Below are 18,002 nucleotides of genomic sequence, written 5' to 3'. Positions count from 1 at the left end.
ATAGTGGACCTTGAGGGTCTCACCTCCATGGCCTTCAACCATTCTCACAAAATTTCCATCTCCCTGTCTTTTGCCCTGTGTTTAGGGAGAATATCCACCTCCACTAACCTACTCTTCAACATGGTCTGTTCCGCTTATCAGCTGATGAATTTTCAATTTCAGAAATTTGCTTTTTAATTATCTATGTTTTCTCTCTGATTATTTGTCATGGATGCATATCCTTTCAAATCTTGCTGAATAAAATTTAAATTCCTTTTAAATTTATCTTCTGTTTCCTTTATCAACTTAGTTTCCTCTGATATTACTTCTTTCTGTTAGTTGAGTTTGGTGCTTCTCTTTCATAGTATTGAACCTATTTTCATTTTCTCTGATTTTGTTTCTCTCTAAATCAGATCCTGCCTCTTTCTTCAGGATTTCCTGAAAGTTGATCAGCTTTTTTCTTATTTCTCCATGCTAGTAGATTCCTATTCTTTTAAGATATATCCTTTTATGAGATTTGGGATGCAAGAGAAGGTAAATATGTGTGCTCAATCCACCATCTTGATCCAATCTCTACCTAATGTTTTATTGTCTCTATTATTGTCAACTAATACCAGGTCAATGTGGAAAATTCTGAGAATACAGAAATAGATATAAAGTGAAAGTTCCTTCTTGTGTTAGCTTCCTCCAGTATCTCAACTTACCTCCTCTAGGCCTCACCTATGGATGTTGGCTGGAGGGCGAAAGACAGTTCTGTGAGGGCTTCTCCTCACTTCCTGGCTGACAGCATCTAGTCTCAAAGGCACACCTTGCCGTCTGGCCCCAGAACTCTTCCAAAGCTACAGATGGCCTGTGGGAAACTTGCCTGGCAGCTTGGAGGTGTAGGGTGTCAACATGGGTGGAGGGCTGGAGGGGGCAGCCCCTTGACCACCCAGGATGAGAGCCAATCTCCCATCCTTCAGACAGACAATTCTGGGAGGCATTCTATACACTTCTCAGGAATTCCCTGCAGAATTAATCCCTGCTGTCCACAGCAGTGACCTCAATTATGAACCCTTATATCAGCTCTTCCTTCTTCCCTGTTTCATTCTCCCACTCCCTGGGATCTGCTGGTGTTTTTTTTTTTCTCCTTATTTGACAATGCCCTTTTCCTCTGTACTTCTAAACTTCCACTCTCCCTCTGTTCTGATTTATCATTTCACTGTAACTCTATTAGCTGTGAAGCATTTGGGGATGCTGTCAGGATAACAGGCTCTGTAGCAAATGAGGTTGTATTGAATTATTTAGCTTTCAGCTAAAGCAGAGATAAGTAAAGCAGCTGAGCTGGTTTGTAAAATCCTGGGGTAATCTGTCCACTGATTTGGTGCTTTTATCATATTAATTTTTTCTTGTGGTTGAAAATTATAAATGTTGAGGCTACAAAGAAATATATGTGTGCAACTTTTCAGTTCAGCGGCACAAACCTGTAGCTAAGGAATTACCTGTTTCATGTAGTGTATAATTATGTAGCTGCAGAGCTGCAATTCTAGGGATCATGAATTTTTAAAATAAGTTTATTCACATAAGGCTTTAAAAAACATAAATAGATAATTTCTCCTCATTTTTTTTATTTCAAAAATAGATCAAGAATTTCTGCTTGAGATATATGATAGTCTCAGCTTTTGAAGTTGGCCTGTTTTTCTTGAGCTTTCCTTGCCAGAATTCGTTTCCTAAATAATTTTTCAAATGAAAAAGACATTTCTGTGTCTAACTCAGTAATAAACAAATGGATTCTTAAGTGTTATCAGAAAGCGGGGCGGATCATTGCTAGTCTAATGGATGACCACGAATACTCTTCCGTCATCTTCCCTATATTGCTAGTGTCTCTTGGGAAATTGAGCTTAATGAGGGCCCAGACAACGGAGGGGTGGGGTGGAGAGATCTGTGGCTTTGTAATATCTGTGGAGCTTGCCCCACTTAGCACATCTCAGTGTCTAAATGCCCACTCAAGAATGCGGCTGCAGCAGAAAGTGAAATATCTTTGCGTATGTTCAATACATAAACTAAGCACGCACATCTGGCAATTAAACACCCTTTTCGTGGTGAATCCTGGAAAACGGCATAATTATACTCCCAAGCAAATAACTCGGGAGTAAGACTGTTCCGTTGTTAAGAATACCAGGCAGCATCAAAGTTAAAACTCTTTTCCACATCTTTGCGCTTTTAATCTCCGCTGCCATCGTCATAATACCTGAGATTACCTACGCTGATAACTGGTGAGCAACCGTCTGCGGCACGGTTGGTGGGGAAAACAGATGACACTTACAGCTAGGGGTACCACCAAGCCTTATTGAACAATGACCTTGTATTGTAAGAAAGTCAAGAAAATGAACAGCCTTGCCAACTACGCATGTTCTTTTGTGAGTCTCCCTCCAGGTGCCTCGGAGATGCCTTGTCTGTCCTCTCTGGCACCATTGGTTCTAGTGTTTTCTCTGGCCTACTGAAGCCCACCCCACCCAGGCTTGCAGTGAGGAAGCCCCCCCGCTCGCCTGGAAAGCCGGGCCGGCCAGGAGGTGCCGGTGGGCAGGTGGGGCAGCTTGCCTGTTGATTACAATTACAATTACAGTCCCGGCAATGTGCAAGCGCCGCGGGACTGCGGACTGCGCCCTGCCAGCACTGCCGGTCCGCCCCGACCACGCCGGTTTGCAGACAGAAACAGACGCACCGAGCCCGCGGGCTCGGGGCGGGGGCCTCCGGCCGAGTGCCCACCCCTACTCTCCCAGCGTCTGCCGCTTCCGCCAGCAGGGAGAAGTCCGCCCCGGAGCGCGCTTTCTAACGCCAGCCCCCGGGAGCAATCTGTCCTTACCAAACTCGCTGCAGCGGGGGCGCACTGCCGGGACGCCCGCCTCGCCCACCCTAAGGCTTAAGCGTGTCTTTTAATATATTTTATAACCTGACGGTATACAGTGGGCATGCAGGGCGGGAAAGGCTGGAGGGCTCATTTTCAAGGCCAGGCTCGCAGCTCCGGGCGCATGAATTAGGCCCAAGCTGCAGTCAAACCCTTTTCCCGCTGCAGGGGGCTCAAGGCAGCGCGCGGTTAGGGGAGGTGAGCGACGATGGGGACGCAGCAGGCGGCTCAGGCTTCCGATGTCCCGGGCCCAGGCGGCGGCCGGGAGGCGGAGGCTGGGCAGGTGCCCCGGGGCGCGGAGGCTGATTGGCAGGTGCGGGAGTGGGTGGGGAAGGCTGGGGCTGGGCCTGGCGCTGCGGGAGGCTGCGGCCCCGCCTCCCCGCCCCCGCCGCGGGACTATCTGGTCCCGGCAGCAGCGATGTCCCCCGGCAGGAATGTCCCTCCTCAGATAATGTTATTTATATCTCTGGGCGGGTCTGCGGCTCGGCAGCACCAGGCGCCCGGCGGCCGCTGTGCCAGGAGCCCCGCGCTGCCCTCCTCCCCCTGCGCCGCCGCCACTGCGGCCCCCGGGCTCGGGGTGGCCGCCCTTACAGCCCCAGCGCAGGTGAGTCCCGGGAGGGTCCGGCAGCCTGAGGAGGCTGGGTGCGGGTGCGGATGCGCGAGGCTGAGGCGCGCGGCGCGAGGGCAGAGGAGGCGCTGGGCCCAGGGGGCGCGTGACGCGCGGGGCCCAGGGGACTGGGTGGGGGCCCAGCCCCGAGTGCCGGGCGTGGGGACCGGGAGGCCCTGGCGGCTGCGGCAGCGAACACCCCGGGGCGCGGGAATCCGCGTGGGCTTCGGAGGCGCTTGGCGAGCTGGGCGCTTGCTTTGGAGAGCCGGCTCCTGGAGCGTCGCCCGGGGGCGCTGGCAGGGCGGTGAGGGGGTGCGTGTTCTGGTTCGGGGCTGCCTCTTGCAGGACCCCGGCGTGGAGGCGGAGGGGGTTTTGCTTCTAGCCTGTCCGACCTCCGCGCCTCCCGGTTTCTCAGCCGTGGGGCTGCTCAGATTCTCTTCTGGGGAACTTGTCTGCGCGCTCCCCGGGCAGCCCAGCTCCCAGGCAGGGAGGACAGGGCAGGGCAGCCGAGGGCGCGGCCGCCGGGCGCCGGCGACGACGCGGACAGTGGCCGGGGGCGGATGCAAGGAGGAAAAGATCAGGGTGCCCCAAGCCGTACTCCGAGGACGCCACCCCTTTTCCCCTCCCGAAGAGTTCTGCTCCTCCAAGCCGCTGCGGTCCGCTCTCCTCTCCCCCGCCTCACCAGTTCCTCTTTTCCCAACAACTTGGCCCTGAGACAGAGCAGAAAGTGGGAGAAATAACCGGAGCTTTAAAACAATTCCCAACTCCCACCAACTCGCGCAGACTTTCCAGGCTGGGGAAGTAGTTGAGGACTTGAGTACTGTTTCCGTGACAACGAGCCCCAGGTAGGGCCTTGCTTTACAGCCTATTAATATCCAAACCACCGTTTTCACCGAGCAATTAGAGGCGCCAGGAGTTAATAATAACACGCTTAACTCACTGAAAGAAAATGCCAAGAAGCCACTTTTCTTTCTTTCTTTTCTTTTACTTTTTTTTTTTTTTACATTTTAGATGCATCAGATGGGGCAAGGGGCAAAATAGTGACAGTATTTTTGTACTGAGAGCTCCTGTGAGGAGTGGCTAGGCTGTCACCTCCAGGTAGGAGGCAGCCATGCAAAATCCACAGCCTTGAGGTAGTCACGCTGCACTCGGCGTCTAAGGAGAGTGATTCAGGTGGCTCCCGAGTGAAAAGAGTCTGCACTTCAGGAGTTTTAGGCACCTCTGTACTATCCATTAACCTCTCAGCCTCACAGATGGTTGTGACTTTTATTCTAGAATTCCCTCTTTGAGTACCCTCTGACCCTATGACCCAGGCAGGTCACTTCCTACTCCAGGGTTGGACTTTTACTCTTTTGCTGGGGTCCCTGCGTTCCAGAATATCTTTGAAAACTCTTTTCTGTAAGTGCAGAATCTTATGTGTACTGATTGCCCGGCACCCGACATTGCTAGGCTTGTACTTTCCCAGAGGCCGTGGGCTGGTTGGGAAAAGGAGTATTAGGCTCACATTGAGAAAGAGCCCACCAGTCTCGAAACCAGCTGGCTCCTCAGAGGTGGGTCATTTTTGCAGAACATGATCAAATCTAGAGTAAAGCACGGCTGAAAGATGTCAACCCAACTTTATGAAAACGTGGCCTATAGACCCCTTAGCTGTTGCTCTTAGCTTTATCAGTGGCCCAGTCACAATGATGGGGGATGAGCCAGTCCTGTTAATCCTGAGTTCTCAGAAGACTCAGAGTCCACTCGTGGAATTGAAAGCACCCGAAAACTCCCAGGCATCCTGGCGGGCCATGTAGCAAGGCAGATCAAGTTTTCCTGAGTGGCTTGCCCAGCTGAGAGCTGGGACACCATCTTTTGCTCCAGTCTTTGCTTCTCCTGAGAGTTCTGAAGGTGTCCCCTAGCAGATGACCTGCTTCATGATCAGCTTTGGGGTAGACAAAGGTATGGCGGGAGGCAGACTCCCACCTGGGGTCATATCTGACAAACTAAAAATGACTACTTTAGGCAAATTAAGTGTGAATGAAAATTTTGAATTAAAGTCAAAATCTGATGGTTCTGCCACTTCTGAAAACAGACTGTCTTTGATATATAAAAATAAGCATGGGGTCCCAGCCTGGTTGCCTAATGGTTAGGTTCATCCGCTCTGCTTTGGCAGCCCAGGATTCACAGGTTCAGATCCCGGGCATGGACCTGTGTACCACTCATCAAGCCATGCTGTGGTGGTGTCCTGCATACAAAATAGAGGGAGATTGGCACAGATGTTAGCTCAGGGACCATCTTCCTCAAGCAAAAAGAGGAAGATTGGCAGCAGACATTAGCTCAGGGCCAATCTTCCTCAAAAAAAAAAAGTCATTGGGGCTGGGCTGGTGGCACAGTGGTTAAGTTTGCTTGCTCCACTTAGGCAGCCTAGGGTTTGTGGGTTCAGATCCTGGGCACAGACCTACACACCACTCATCAAGCCATGCTGTGGCACTTCCCACATACAAAATAGAGGAAGACTGGCACGGTTGTTAGGTCAGGGACAATCTTCCTCAAGCAAAAAGAGGAAGATTGGCAACAGATGTTAGCTCAGGGCCAATCTTCCTCAGGAAAAAAAAAATTGTAGCTTTCCTTTTTTTTGGTCTTCTATGTACCAGTGCCTAGCTTGCTTCTTGGCTCGTCGTGGACACTCAGTTAATCTTTGTTGAATGAATGAGAGAGTGAGTAAATGAATACTCAGAGTTTTCTTTATATTGTGCTACTTAATTGTCACAGTAACTCTGCAAGATAGCTCATATTATCAGCCTTTTACAAGTGAGGAAAGAGGTTCAAGATTAAATAATTTGCCCCATGTCACACAGCTGTTGAGAAGTAGGGCCAGGATTCAAACTCAGCTGTTTGGTTCCACTCTTTTTAAGGTTAGACATTCAGTGGGGCATATAGAAGAACATGTTGAAAAGATTTAGTTATAGGATTGCTATTAGCTTCACAATCTTTCGCTCTCAAGACCTCGGGTAATATTTCTGCATATGTCAGAGAAGCTTTAAAAATCCTGCCTGAAGACGGTATTGGACACTTATTTGCCTGGAGGTGTTCAGCCTTGCTCTTGGTGTTCAGGTCATTGTTTCAAGGCCAGAACTGTAATTTTGGCAGTCGTCAAAGCATGGATTTTTTGAGAACAGATTTTCCTTTCAGTCCTGGAAGTGGCCAGGAGGGCTTGATGATGCATGGGGACAGTATGACAGGACAGAGGATGACTATAAAAAATTCATGAGGCGACCGCTCTCAGAGTGGGAAGGGACCTTAGAGGGCATTGAGTCCAGCCTTCTGTGGGTGCAGCTGCTTGCTTACAGGTGAGAGCTGTCTGCAGTGGACTCGGTCGTTTGTGAGCAGCTATGGGACGTGCCTGCCATGCTGCTCATCATTCTAGCCCGTTTCTGTCTGGTCTCTCTCTCAAGGCCAATATTGGGTTTATTTCCTGCAGTTCTGCCTAATCAAACCATTCAAGTTTTCTTTTCCTTGGAGGGAGATTTTGAGAGGATATATTTTAATATCCAATACTTTCATCTTAGTGAAATCTTAAAAGAAAAAGTATTGGAGATAGGTGGGAGAGAAGACACTAGCAAACATTAAGCTCTAAACTGTTCCATAATCTTCCCATTGCCTGTTAGGTGTACAGATATATACATTTTTACACAATAGGTGTGTGCATCACTATCTCAAGACAGTACAAATTTTAAGACAATTGCGTAGCCTTTCTTGGGCAGTGAGGAAGGAAAGGACTTTAGGGAATTATTGGGACTGTCAGATACCTATTTTAATCTAAACTCATCTAATCTAATCACCAAATTGCTCTTGAAGTGTGTTATTTCAAATTTCAAAATCAAAGGCGAAATTATACTCCATGTCCAAGATCTGAAAAGGTAGGAAACGTGACCAGCAGGAGGTTTAAAGTGATACAAAGTACATTTCTTCATTATCCATTGTGGCTTTTATAACCTCAGACCTGCAGGTTAACATTTGTCAATTGACCATGGGAGGATGAAGAATGAAAATTACTATGTGGGCTGATGAGAAATTTGATTTTATAATGAGGACTGGCAGGGAAGTTCGTGGATACTGGGTTCTGAAACTGTATAGATATTACTAGCTGAAAGTTACCGTGGAAAGCAGTATTTTATCTTAAAAGTAATTTGCATTGACTCTGTTGTTCTTTACGGACAGCCCTTTGGTTACTCCTTGACTTTAGATAGGAAGTCCGGGGAGGAAGAGTAAATGCCGTGGTCTGTGTGCCAGACTCATCACAGAGCACTTGCTGGGTTTATCACAGAGATGCTTCTTTCCTTTGACAACTCCAAGAGGTAAAGGTCGCCTGGTTTTGGAGATGGAGATGGTGATTGAGGAGGTGTAGGAGGCAGTCAGGAGAATTCACTGTCAGATCTGGCCCACTCACTGAATTGACAACTCCCCTTGGTAAATATTTAGAAAATGCCATAGCGTGTTTCCCTTTGTTACTGTGCTTGTTTCTTCATTCACAGCCGAGTGATCCAAGTTCTTCCTTTTCAGCCAGCCTTAGCTGAATATCAAACCGCGGGGGATCGCCAGCCTTACAGCTCGCACAGTCTCAGATGCCGTCATAGACAGACAGTGCGTCCTCAGTGGAGTGCTGGGTAGCTGATGACATTCCCAGACCCCATTCCATTTTTCTCTTTCCTTCTCCTGGTGGCAGGAAGTATTACAAAGCCATCACCTTCCTACCTCAGCAAGGCCTTTTCAGGCTGTGCCATAATGTTTAATTTCTACACGACACCTGTGCAGACCCAGCCAAGGGTATAATTACAAGGGTAATTAAAATCCAGACATATATCATATTATCAGTGGGAGCAAAAGAGGGGCTTCTTTTCTTCCTTTCATTTGAATACTATAAATTTAGCAAGTGAAAAGGCACAGGCCTAGAAAAAAATAGACTTTGCATTGCGCTGGGCTCAGATCATCCAGGATATTTATGAAAAGAATAACAGGGCACCTTGACAACTAAAGAACAATAATTGCTTTGAATTATAGTCAATTCAGGAGTTTCTACTATCATGAAAAGGAGCAGAAACTTGGATCATCCTGAAAATGAATAAGTTGAAAATCATTTCCATTTGCACCTGACTTAAGTATTGGTGCATCTCGTTTGAGAGTTCATAGCACTTCAAATAAAACAAAGCATATTTGAAAGACATCACTTACAAGGACTGGAAAGAGGTCCCTGACCTCGTTCTCTGCCTCTGCTCAGTGCCTGCCTGTTTCCTGAGGCTCCAGGAGTGGTCAGTCAGCTTCACCTTCCAGCGTATTCCCTCCGGTTGGGAAGTAAGAAAAGCCCTTTTATGTTTCTGACTCTAAGACATCAGTCATAGAGAGCTAGAGCTGGAAAGGCCTGAGAGAGCCATTTGAGAAATATTCAAAAAGAGCCAACATTGGGTACTAACTGTGCATTACACTCTTATGTGCTGGGGACACCAAAAGGGATCAGATGGAGACCTGCTGGTCGGATGGGGAAATGGACTTTTAAATAAGCGATTCAACAGGATACCTGAGAGGAAGGATGTTCTGAGAGAAAGCCCACAGGAGGAAGCCCTGGTTCAGATTAGGGGTGCATAGGATTTCCCTAGTAGAAGAAGGGAGGATGGCAGGGATGGGGGCCTAGGCATTTACCCTGGCACAAAGGTGCAGTAGAGCTTGATTAGATTAGGGAATGAGGAGTAGTTCTGTGTGGCTGTGTAGGGTACAGCCCAGGAATGGGCTGGAGATGTGACCTGAAAGATGGTTTGGGTTCAGTTTGTGAAGAACATGGAAGGTTCAAGTTGAAATCAGTGAAGCTTTTTGAGCAGGGGAGGGACCTGATCAGATCCTTGTTTAGACAAAGCTCCCTAGTGACAGTGACGGGAATGTGAACTGGAGATCATTTAGTCCAAGATGGCGATCACCCAGATGATGTATGGTGCACGCAGTTTTCAGGAGGCCATTTTGTATCTGCTTCATCTTATTTTATTTTACAATGACCACTTGAAGAAGCAGGGAAGATCTCACCATTTCTGCTTTACAGTCAAGAAAACAGGATTAGAAACATACAATGACTTGCCTAGGGTCCTTCTAATGGATTGTGGCAGAACCTGACTTTGACCCAGTTTCCTAGTTCCAAGGTCTTTTCCTCAGTGGAGTAATTGAATATTCTGGACCTTCTGGTTGAGACAGTAATCGCTTGCTTTCTTCAGCATAACTTTGCCTAAGTTCATTGGTTCTGGAGAGAGGAAGGAGGAAACTTGTTACAGTATTTACTCTTCAGCCACAAAACTTCAAGAACCACCTTTCAGAACGTACACAGATGATGTCGCAAAGCATGAGTTAATGTCGAGCGTGCATGTGGATTACTAGCATGCCATAGATAGATGATGTGTTTATATGCCTGTCAATCGATGTTTTGGCGTTTTCATTCCCTTACCCCAAATTTACTGGGCGTTCTTGTGTTTATGCCTCATTTTGTGCTTCAAAAACCTCTTTTTGTCCAGTGATCTTGAGTGCCTTGATTTGTACTTCAATCTTCAACAGATATTTATTGAGCTCTCATTTATTTGCCAGACATGTTGTAGGCCCACGGGATATAGCAGTGAACGTGGCATAAAAAAAGTCTGATGTCATGGAGCACACATTCTAGTTGGATTCTAGTTAACAACAAACAGACGAGTATGTATCGTGATTTCCGGTGATATAAAGAAGAAATAAAGCAGTGTGAAGGGAAAGAGAGGCGGATGTATTATCTGAGGTAGGGCGGTCAGGAAAGGCCTCTCTGATGAGTTTTCATTTGAGCAGAGACCTAAATAAAGCAAGGGAGGGAACGGGGATGTTTAGGGGGAGAGATTCAGGTTGAGTGTGGAGGCCCCAAGGTGGGGTCACTGCTGTGTCCAAGGAGTGGGCAGGAAACCAGGGGGACGGGAGTGGGGGGAGCAAGAGGAGAGTGTACGATGTGATGTTTGGGAGGAAATGGTGTCTGGATTATGAAGGCTTTGTGGCCATGCCAGGACTTTGGGTTTTAGCCATGTGACAGGAAGCCACTGGAAGTTGTGGGCAGGGGAGTGACTTGTTCAGATTTGTGCTTTAGGAGGCTCTTTGTGGCTGTCCTGTGGAAGATTGATTGTAGGAAATAGGAGTGGAATGAAAGCATCATGTCCAGGTTAGACGTGATGGACTAGGGTAAAGGTGGTGGGGTGGTGCAGTGCGGTTGGTTTCTTGATAGATTTTGAAGACAGAGTCAATGGGATTTGGATATAGACAATGAGAGAAAAAGAATAAGTCAAGAATGACTCAATTCGTTTTGGCCTGAGCAACTGGAAAAGTGAAAAAGCCATTTGCTGAGATGGGGATATATTTTGTCAAATGTACCGTGGACTATTATTTTTGACATTTTTTTCATTGAGGAGTTGATTTGGAATAGACGCAGGCAGACTTTTCACTTAAGTACACCAAAAAGGAGGTGTTTTATTATGAGTGACTCATGACATCTATTTGTTTTGAAGTAAAGGCTTAGGTGTGCAATTAGTTCTGTATACTTTGTATTATTACATTTAGATCGTTCTTACAACATCTCCACTGTGTGATACAGATTTAGATATGGTACAAACGAGATGAAATATATTTCACTTTATAATTAGAAATGTTTTGAATTTGCTGGTTAGAGCCCAAACATTTTTTATTACTTTCTGGTTGTCATATTAAAAACAAGTTTTTGGGGGGCCAGCCTGGTGGTGTAGTGGTTAAGTTCGTGTGCTCTGCTTTGGTGGCCCAGGGTTCAGTGGTTTGGATCCTGGGCACGGACCTAGCATCGTTCATCAAGCCACGTTGTGGCAGTGTCCCACATGCAAAATAGAGGAAGATGGCAACAGATGTTAGCTCAGGGCCAATCTCCCTCACCAAAAGAAAAATTTTTTAAAATTGTAAAGTGAATTAATACACATGGTTATAAGTGTGTCCACATTGTACAAGGGTATACCTGGAAAAGTAAAAGTCTTCCTCCCTACCTTTAGTCCTGTTCCTAGGAGTTACCAGTGTCAACAGTGTCCTGTGTATCCTTCAAGAAAAATTCACTGCATATATAAACATATGGCCTGACGTCTTTTAAAGTCATAGCTTTAACCGAGTAAAAGCACACATTTGTTTTCATTTTTGATAACTTAATAGCCCTCAGGTGTATACTTCAGTGGCCTTCAGAGTCCACCTTTCTATCACTTGAGGCTCTCTCTCTCCAAACCCCTCCCGCACTGAAACACTGTGTTCATCAGATAATACCTCGTCTCAAAAACCTCCACGGGTTCCCTTCTGGGTAGAGGTCGAAATCCAAATTCATAAAGTTGACTTTTATGAGCCGTTGTTGTCTGGCTCCAATCTCTTTTTCTACCCTTCTCTCTTACGTCTTCCCCTGGCAAACCATCTGCTTGAACCAGGTTTCTCTATCTCTACTTACTGAGTCCTGAACACTTCTCCCAGATTTGGAGTGGTTTCCACCAGTCATCCTGGAACACTCCAGCCTACGGTAATCTCTCCCGTGTCCAAATTTGTTGAAAGGCTAGTTTTATGCACTACTTAATTGAACATAGTCATAGAGTTCTTTTATTATTATTATTATTTAACTTTTCTTGTGTCCATCTATTATTTGTTCAACTACACAGGAAGCACTTAAGAACGAGAACTGATTTATGAATTAGAGTCGTCGGTTTTACATAAAAGCCCTGTCTAGTGCTTCTGCCCATAGAAGTTCAATTAGTAGTTTTTGGAACGTGCACTTTGATGATCATCCCCTAAAGGGGTGGTGCTGGTGCATGGGGATTATATTAATTAAGAATTATCAGATGATGATCACTAACAAAGCCACCTTCTTAGTGGGTTATGAAGGTGTCCATTCCCAGGGAATGGTAACTGCACGCTGCTCCTTTGGATAAAGAACTTTCTAATGTGCCTGATCTCATGCTCTCATCCTCTCTTCACATGACATTGCATCTAAATGTCAGAAACAAGGTGTTTTCATTTGCCCCTAAATGATGAAGAAGTTATTTAATGGGCATGGCAACCAAGCACTTTTTAAATTTATTTTTTAAAATTATGATAAATACATATAACACAAAATTTACCATTTTGACTATTTTTAAGTGTTCAGTGGCATAAGTACATGCACATTGTTGTGCAGCCACCATCACTATCCATCTCCAGAAGTTTTTTCGTCTTTCCAAACTCAAACTTTGTACCCATTAAACACTAGCTCTCCATTCCATCCCCCCACCCAACATCTGGCAACCACCACTCTATTTTTTATCTCTGTGCATTTGACTACTTTAGGTACCTCATATAAGTGGAATCATACCATATTTGTCCTTGTATGACTGGCATATTCCACTTAGCATAATGTTTTCAAGGTTCATCCATGTTGTAGTGTATGTGAGAATTTCCTTCCTTTTTAAAGGCTGAATAATATTCCATTGTATGGATTATCCACATTTGTTTATCTGTTGATGGACGCTTGGGTTGTTTTCACCCCTTGGCTATTGCCAATAACATGGGTATGAACATGGGTATACAAATGTCTCTTTGAGAGCCTGCTTTCACTTCTTTTGGGTATATACTCAGAAGTATATACTCCAGTATATTGCTGGATCATATGGTAATTCTATTTTTAATTTTTTGAGGAACCAAACTGTGTAGATTTAATATTTCCCCCTGGTATTCGATGTCTTCAAAGGGAAGGGCAAAATTTATTAACATCCTCACCTTTGGAACTAAGCTGAACTTGAGAAGTGTTTATTTGAGAACACTATCTTTGGGAGATCGTTTGTCATCAAAGGTCTTGAATTTGTTCATATATTAGCTTGCCTATTTTTAGATTGTAGACTTTTAGAGGACAGACAGGAGATGTTTAATTTGCCTTGTAGAGCATGTAGCCCAAACTCAGGTGGGGAAGGGTGTAAATATTATGTGATGATGTATTTCAGCCAAAATGTCTCCTTGAGGTGGATGACAAGAGTTTGGGTTGTTTCCAGCCACATTTCTCTTGCTGTGCCCTTGGGCAAAGAACTTCCTCTTTCTCTGACATTTTTTTCAAGGTTTTGTGTGTTGAGATGGTGCCTTAATATTTATTATTATCCTTAAAATTTTTCTTGTGGATTTCCTTGTAATGCCTAAGTGTTGCCTCATCTCCATAGCCTCGCCTGACAACCCCTCTCCCTCACCAGGTTCTGGGGCAGCACTGAGTGCTTCCTCCTTTGTATTTTTGCAACGTCTTTCTCATTCCTTTGGTACAGGACATCTCATCTTGTTTTGTAACTGTCAACCTGCCTTCTATACCATCAGACCATGCTTTCTATGATGGGGAATTGGGTCTTACTCTGTTTTTTTTGTTTGTTTGTTTAATTCTCAGCACCTAGAGCCATGCTTGGTACACAGAGGGGAGTGGCTCAAAAATATTTATTGGGCAAAAAATTAAAGAATGAATGTTTGCAATTATATATAACTGAGTTTATATATATCTTAACTTGGAAATGAAGCATTATTATAATGAGTCAACATTTATTATGTGCTAGGCACTATGCTGAGAGCTTTATGTGTATTTGTTATTTCTGTTGTTATCCTAATTTGGCAGATGAAAAAAATCAGGCTTAGAGAAGTTTACTTACCCAAGATTACACATTGAGAAGGTCAAAGCTGCACTTGAACCCAGGCGTATTTATTGTAGAGTGCTTGCTTGGAATCACTGTGCCTGCCGTATTTGGGGGGAGGGTAACCTTCTGTGGCTCTTAATTCTAAGAGCTTCTTTTATCCTGAATCTTTAATGGTCTGAAATTAGGGAGATAATTAGTTGTATACCTTCATATGTTGCTTGATATTTGTAATGATTTAACCTTAATACGCTTGAATTCCCTTATTCGCTTTTAATAAATAATTAATGTTCTGAATCCTACTTCTGACTTAGTTCTTTGACGTCTGAGGATGTAGCTGCTGATTAGTACTGCACAGTATACCCACTGTCGTAAGGCGGCTCTCCCTACCGCGGTGCTAAACCTGCTTTAGAAGAGTTCTGGTGTCGTCAAATGAGATGGCCTCCTCCCAGACCCGAGTCCCAACTTCTCTGCAATATTTGACTTTGTTAATCACTCTTCCTGTGGAACCAAGCCCTCCCTTGGCTTCTGGGACCCAGGCTCTCCTTTTTCTCCTCCTACCTTGCTTACCATCACTTCCTTCTTGTTTGTTTTTTTTTTTGTTTGTTTGTTTGTTATTGTTGTTCCTTCCTCTCTCCAGCTTTTAATTGTTGAAGTTACCAATGTGTCTAAATCCTTGTCTCTAGCCCCGACTTCCCCTGTCACCTCCAGATCTGCTTACAGCGGTCTGCTAGCTGTCTTCCTTTGGTTGTAGCAAGGTGTCTCAAACCCACCGTGTAGCAATAGGACGTCTCGTCTCTCTCCTTCACTCCTAAACCTGCTCTTCTGCCTGTTTTTGTAGTTCATTTTGTAGGTTTGTGTAGTCACTGCCACCCCAAGTAAGAACGTCAGCAACATTTTTGGTTTTTCTTCTTTTTACACTTCCACATCCAGTTGGCTGCCAATCCCTGTGCATTTTTACTCTAAAATTTTCAAATTAGTTCCTTTCTTTCAATTTCTACTGTCCCTATTCTTATCTTATTTTGAGTAATTGGCCTTCAGTCTCTGCCTTTCTAACTCATCTTACTCCCTGACCTCAGAATTATTTTTAAAAACATGAGTTTGACTGAGTCATTCAACTGCTTTAAAACCCTCAATTGTTCCCTGTTGCCCCCACATAAAGTTTAAACCGCCAGGCAGGGACTTTCACAATCTGTTCCAACCTCTCTGCCCAGCTTCATGCCCTCTCCATTTACCCCACATTGGATGCTTGCGACTATTTCAGCTCGAGGTGCATTTTCGTGCCTCCATGACTTTGCTTCTGCTCTGTTCTGTGCCTAGAATGTCTTTCTCCCTTTCCTCAGCTGTGACCTCTTACATACATATATCCCTTAAGGCCCCACTCACACATAACCCCTTCCATGCTTCCTCTCTTCCCTATCCCAGGAAGATACCACTCTCAACTCTGAGTTCTCAAGCTGTCACTTTTCACTTTGTACCTTGGTTGGTCCTGTACAGGTCTGACTCTCCTCTAGATCCTTCAAGAAAGGACTTGTCTGGTGTCCATGGGAGACTGGTGCCTAACTCAGTGTCTGGCTCACGTGCGGTACTCAAGGAATGCTGGTTGAATTGGGTGATAGGGGAAGTTTCAAGAACATTCAGCACTGTAGATAATCCCCCAAATTTTGATCGGTAGAAGATTATGAAGAGCGGTGATGGAAGACGCTCGCTATTGATGGGGTGGGAGAGGAATGCTTCAGACCTGAGCGGAGGCTATCGTCCCACCTCTGCATTCCCCAGTTGCTTTCCATTTATTGAAGGGAAAAGTGACAACTGATTTTTAACTTACATCATCAGAATATGTCTATTGCTAGAAAAATTTCGTTATTCACCCAGCATAGTCACTCCCACCTCATTTTTCAGTGAATGTTTGAGGCTAACCCTCAGAATGCAGCTATGAAAGGCTCTTTGAGTGGGTGTTTCAGACCAATATACACAAGTTTTCTTTTATAATTGTGAAGAGTTAAGAAAAATATTGCAGAAAAAAGACCAAAAATTCCTGTACAGAAGTTTTCTTTTTCTCTGGATACGTTTAACCTCTTTTGTTTGTTTGTCCTTAAGACATGTCAAAGTAGAAACGACCTTGTAAAATATTACAGTGTTTCTTAGTTGGTTTGTTCTGCCCTGGTTTTTGCCTGCCCCGGACAAAAAGTGAGTTTCACACGTGTCTGGACCCACCAAAATGCTGCTTGCTCAGGCCTCTGAGCGTGTTTTGTTTGTTTCAACAAAACTCTCTGTCGTGGACACACTCCTACTGCAGTCCAACCGCTCTCTTCCTTTGCTGCCTTCTGTACCTGGTGATCCATAGGAGCTGGTTTTTAGCTTCCAGAGGTGATGAGGCCTTTATAAATATGTGGAGGGTGTCTAAGATGAGCTGATAAGTGGAAAGCCCTCAAAAGGTCTTGGAAAGATGTACCCAGGGATAAAGAAGGGCAGAGGACAAAGTCAGGCCTTGTGCAGGGGACCTGGCAGTAGAGAGACAAGGAAGGGACTCAGCCAAGATGACTGAAGGCCCCAGTGAGTTCTAAGGGGCACAGTGAGGCCAGTGATAAGCAGACAACAGTCAGCAAACTTGATCCAGAGGTGACAGTGAAAGTGAGGTCAACCAGTAGCAGCTTCTAGAAGCTCTAGAATCCCATGGATGCCAGGGATCATTATCCTGTCTCAAGGATTACCAGGCACCATAGTAAAAGTTACCAGTAGGCTGACTGCTGGTTAGTGGCCTGGCTGCATGCTTTTTGAGTGAACAGTCCTTTTCATTTACAGGGATGGTTTGCTATATAGTGTTTTAGCCAGGCTCTGGGCTTAGTTTTTCTTATCTAGGCTCCTGCTTCTGAGGTTGGTGGAACAGGCTCTACTTTTTTCTGCAAGGTGGATATGTGCATTCTGTGTGCGCTTTCTGCAACTATTGGGAAATCTTGGTGCCAAGACATTCAACTTCGAGTCTGAAGCAGGAGGGTCCCTCACTGTGGGAAGTTTCCAGAAGAACAGAGGTGTTTACAGGCATAGAGAGTGAGATAACAATGGTAGAATCAGAGCCAATTGCTCTGAGTAGGAAGTACCCTTGGTGAGGCGAGACCCATACCTGTGAGGACAAACCAGGTTGTTTACATTCAAAGCCCTGTGAAGTCACTTTGCCCGGGAGACTAGAAAAATATTGGTGGGCTTTTCTCACCGCATGACTGGGTGAGCTGGGGAGTGTGTAATAGAGCTGTACCTCAGAACTGTGCCCTCAATGTAGCAACTCCAGCAGCAGCCTCGGTTTAAGTGCTCTCTCTGCTTCTGACCCAGAAAACACTCAGAAAATGACTGCAGCGAAACGCGTCTTCAAGGTGAAGCTTTCAGTCCAGGTGGGGGAGGGATGCGGCGTTGATCCCAAGGGTTCAATGCTTACTTCCTAAATGCGCTGGGAGGGAGCTCTGTTTATGCTCTGACCCAGAGGAAGTCACTTTACATCTCGCTGTTTCCACCAGTAAAGAGTGCCTTCTGCTTGTTTTGCAGAAGCCTTGTGTCATCTCTGCGGAAGAGGCGCGGAATGCACTGGGAGCTATAAGACTCCTGGTGTCATAATTCTTTGCAAACAGCAGTCTGGTGAGCAGTGTATTTGGTTGGCAAGTGATCATTACAGTCTATACTTGGTTTCTCTGTCTGTAAGATGGTGGCAGTGCTTTTTCATTGAAATGTGAAGGGAGTCGAAAGGAAATAGTGTACATATTTTCCTTTTTAAAAACCTGACTCTTAAAGCATCAAACCATCTCAAAGAGAGATAAAGTGTACTCAGAGCGCCTTGCAGCCGTCATCTGATAACCTAGAAATCATCCCGGAAGAG

General features: G+C 45.4%; 1 protein-coding gene across 5 annotated transcripts in view; it reads left to right on the top strand.

Annotated features, from left to right (window-relative positions):
- The first annotated feature begins 3,193 nt into the window (after positions 1–3,193).
- Positions 3,194–18,002, top strand: part of SPTB (spectrin beta, erythrocytic) — a 114,434-nt gene continuing 99,625 nt past the window's right edge. For 2 of the 5 annotated variants that reach the window (XM_070593723.1, XM_070593720.1), the window contains exons 1-2: positions 3,355–3,470; positions 17,675–17,764. The gene's annotated coding sequence lies outside the window, so the exon portion shown is untranslated. Of the gene's footprint in view, positions 3,471–17,674; positions 17,765–18,002 lie in introns of all 5 variants that reach the window. The other 3 variants (XM_070593722.1, XM_070593718.1, XM_070593719.1) reach the window with 3 other exon arrangements.

The sequence above is a fragment of the Equus przewalskii genome, chromosome 25 (assembly GCF_037783145.1).
Source record: "Equus przewalskii isolate Varuska chromosome 25, EquPr2, whole genome shotgun sequence".
Classification (NCBI taxonomy): Eukaryota; Metazoa; Chordata; class Mammalia; order Perissodactyla; family Equidae; genus Equus; species Equus przewalskii.
This window is presented reverse-complemented; position numbering and strand designations above follow the sequence as displayed.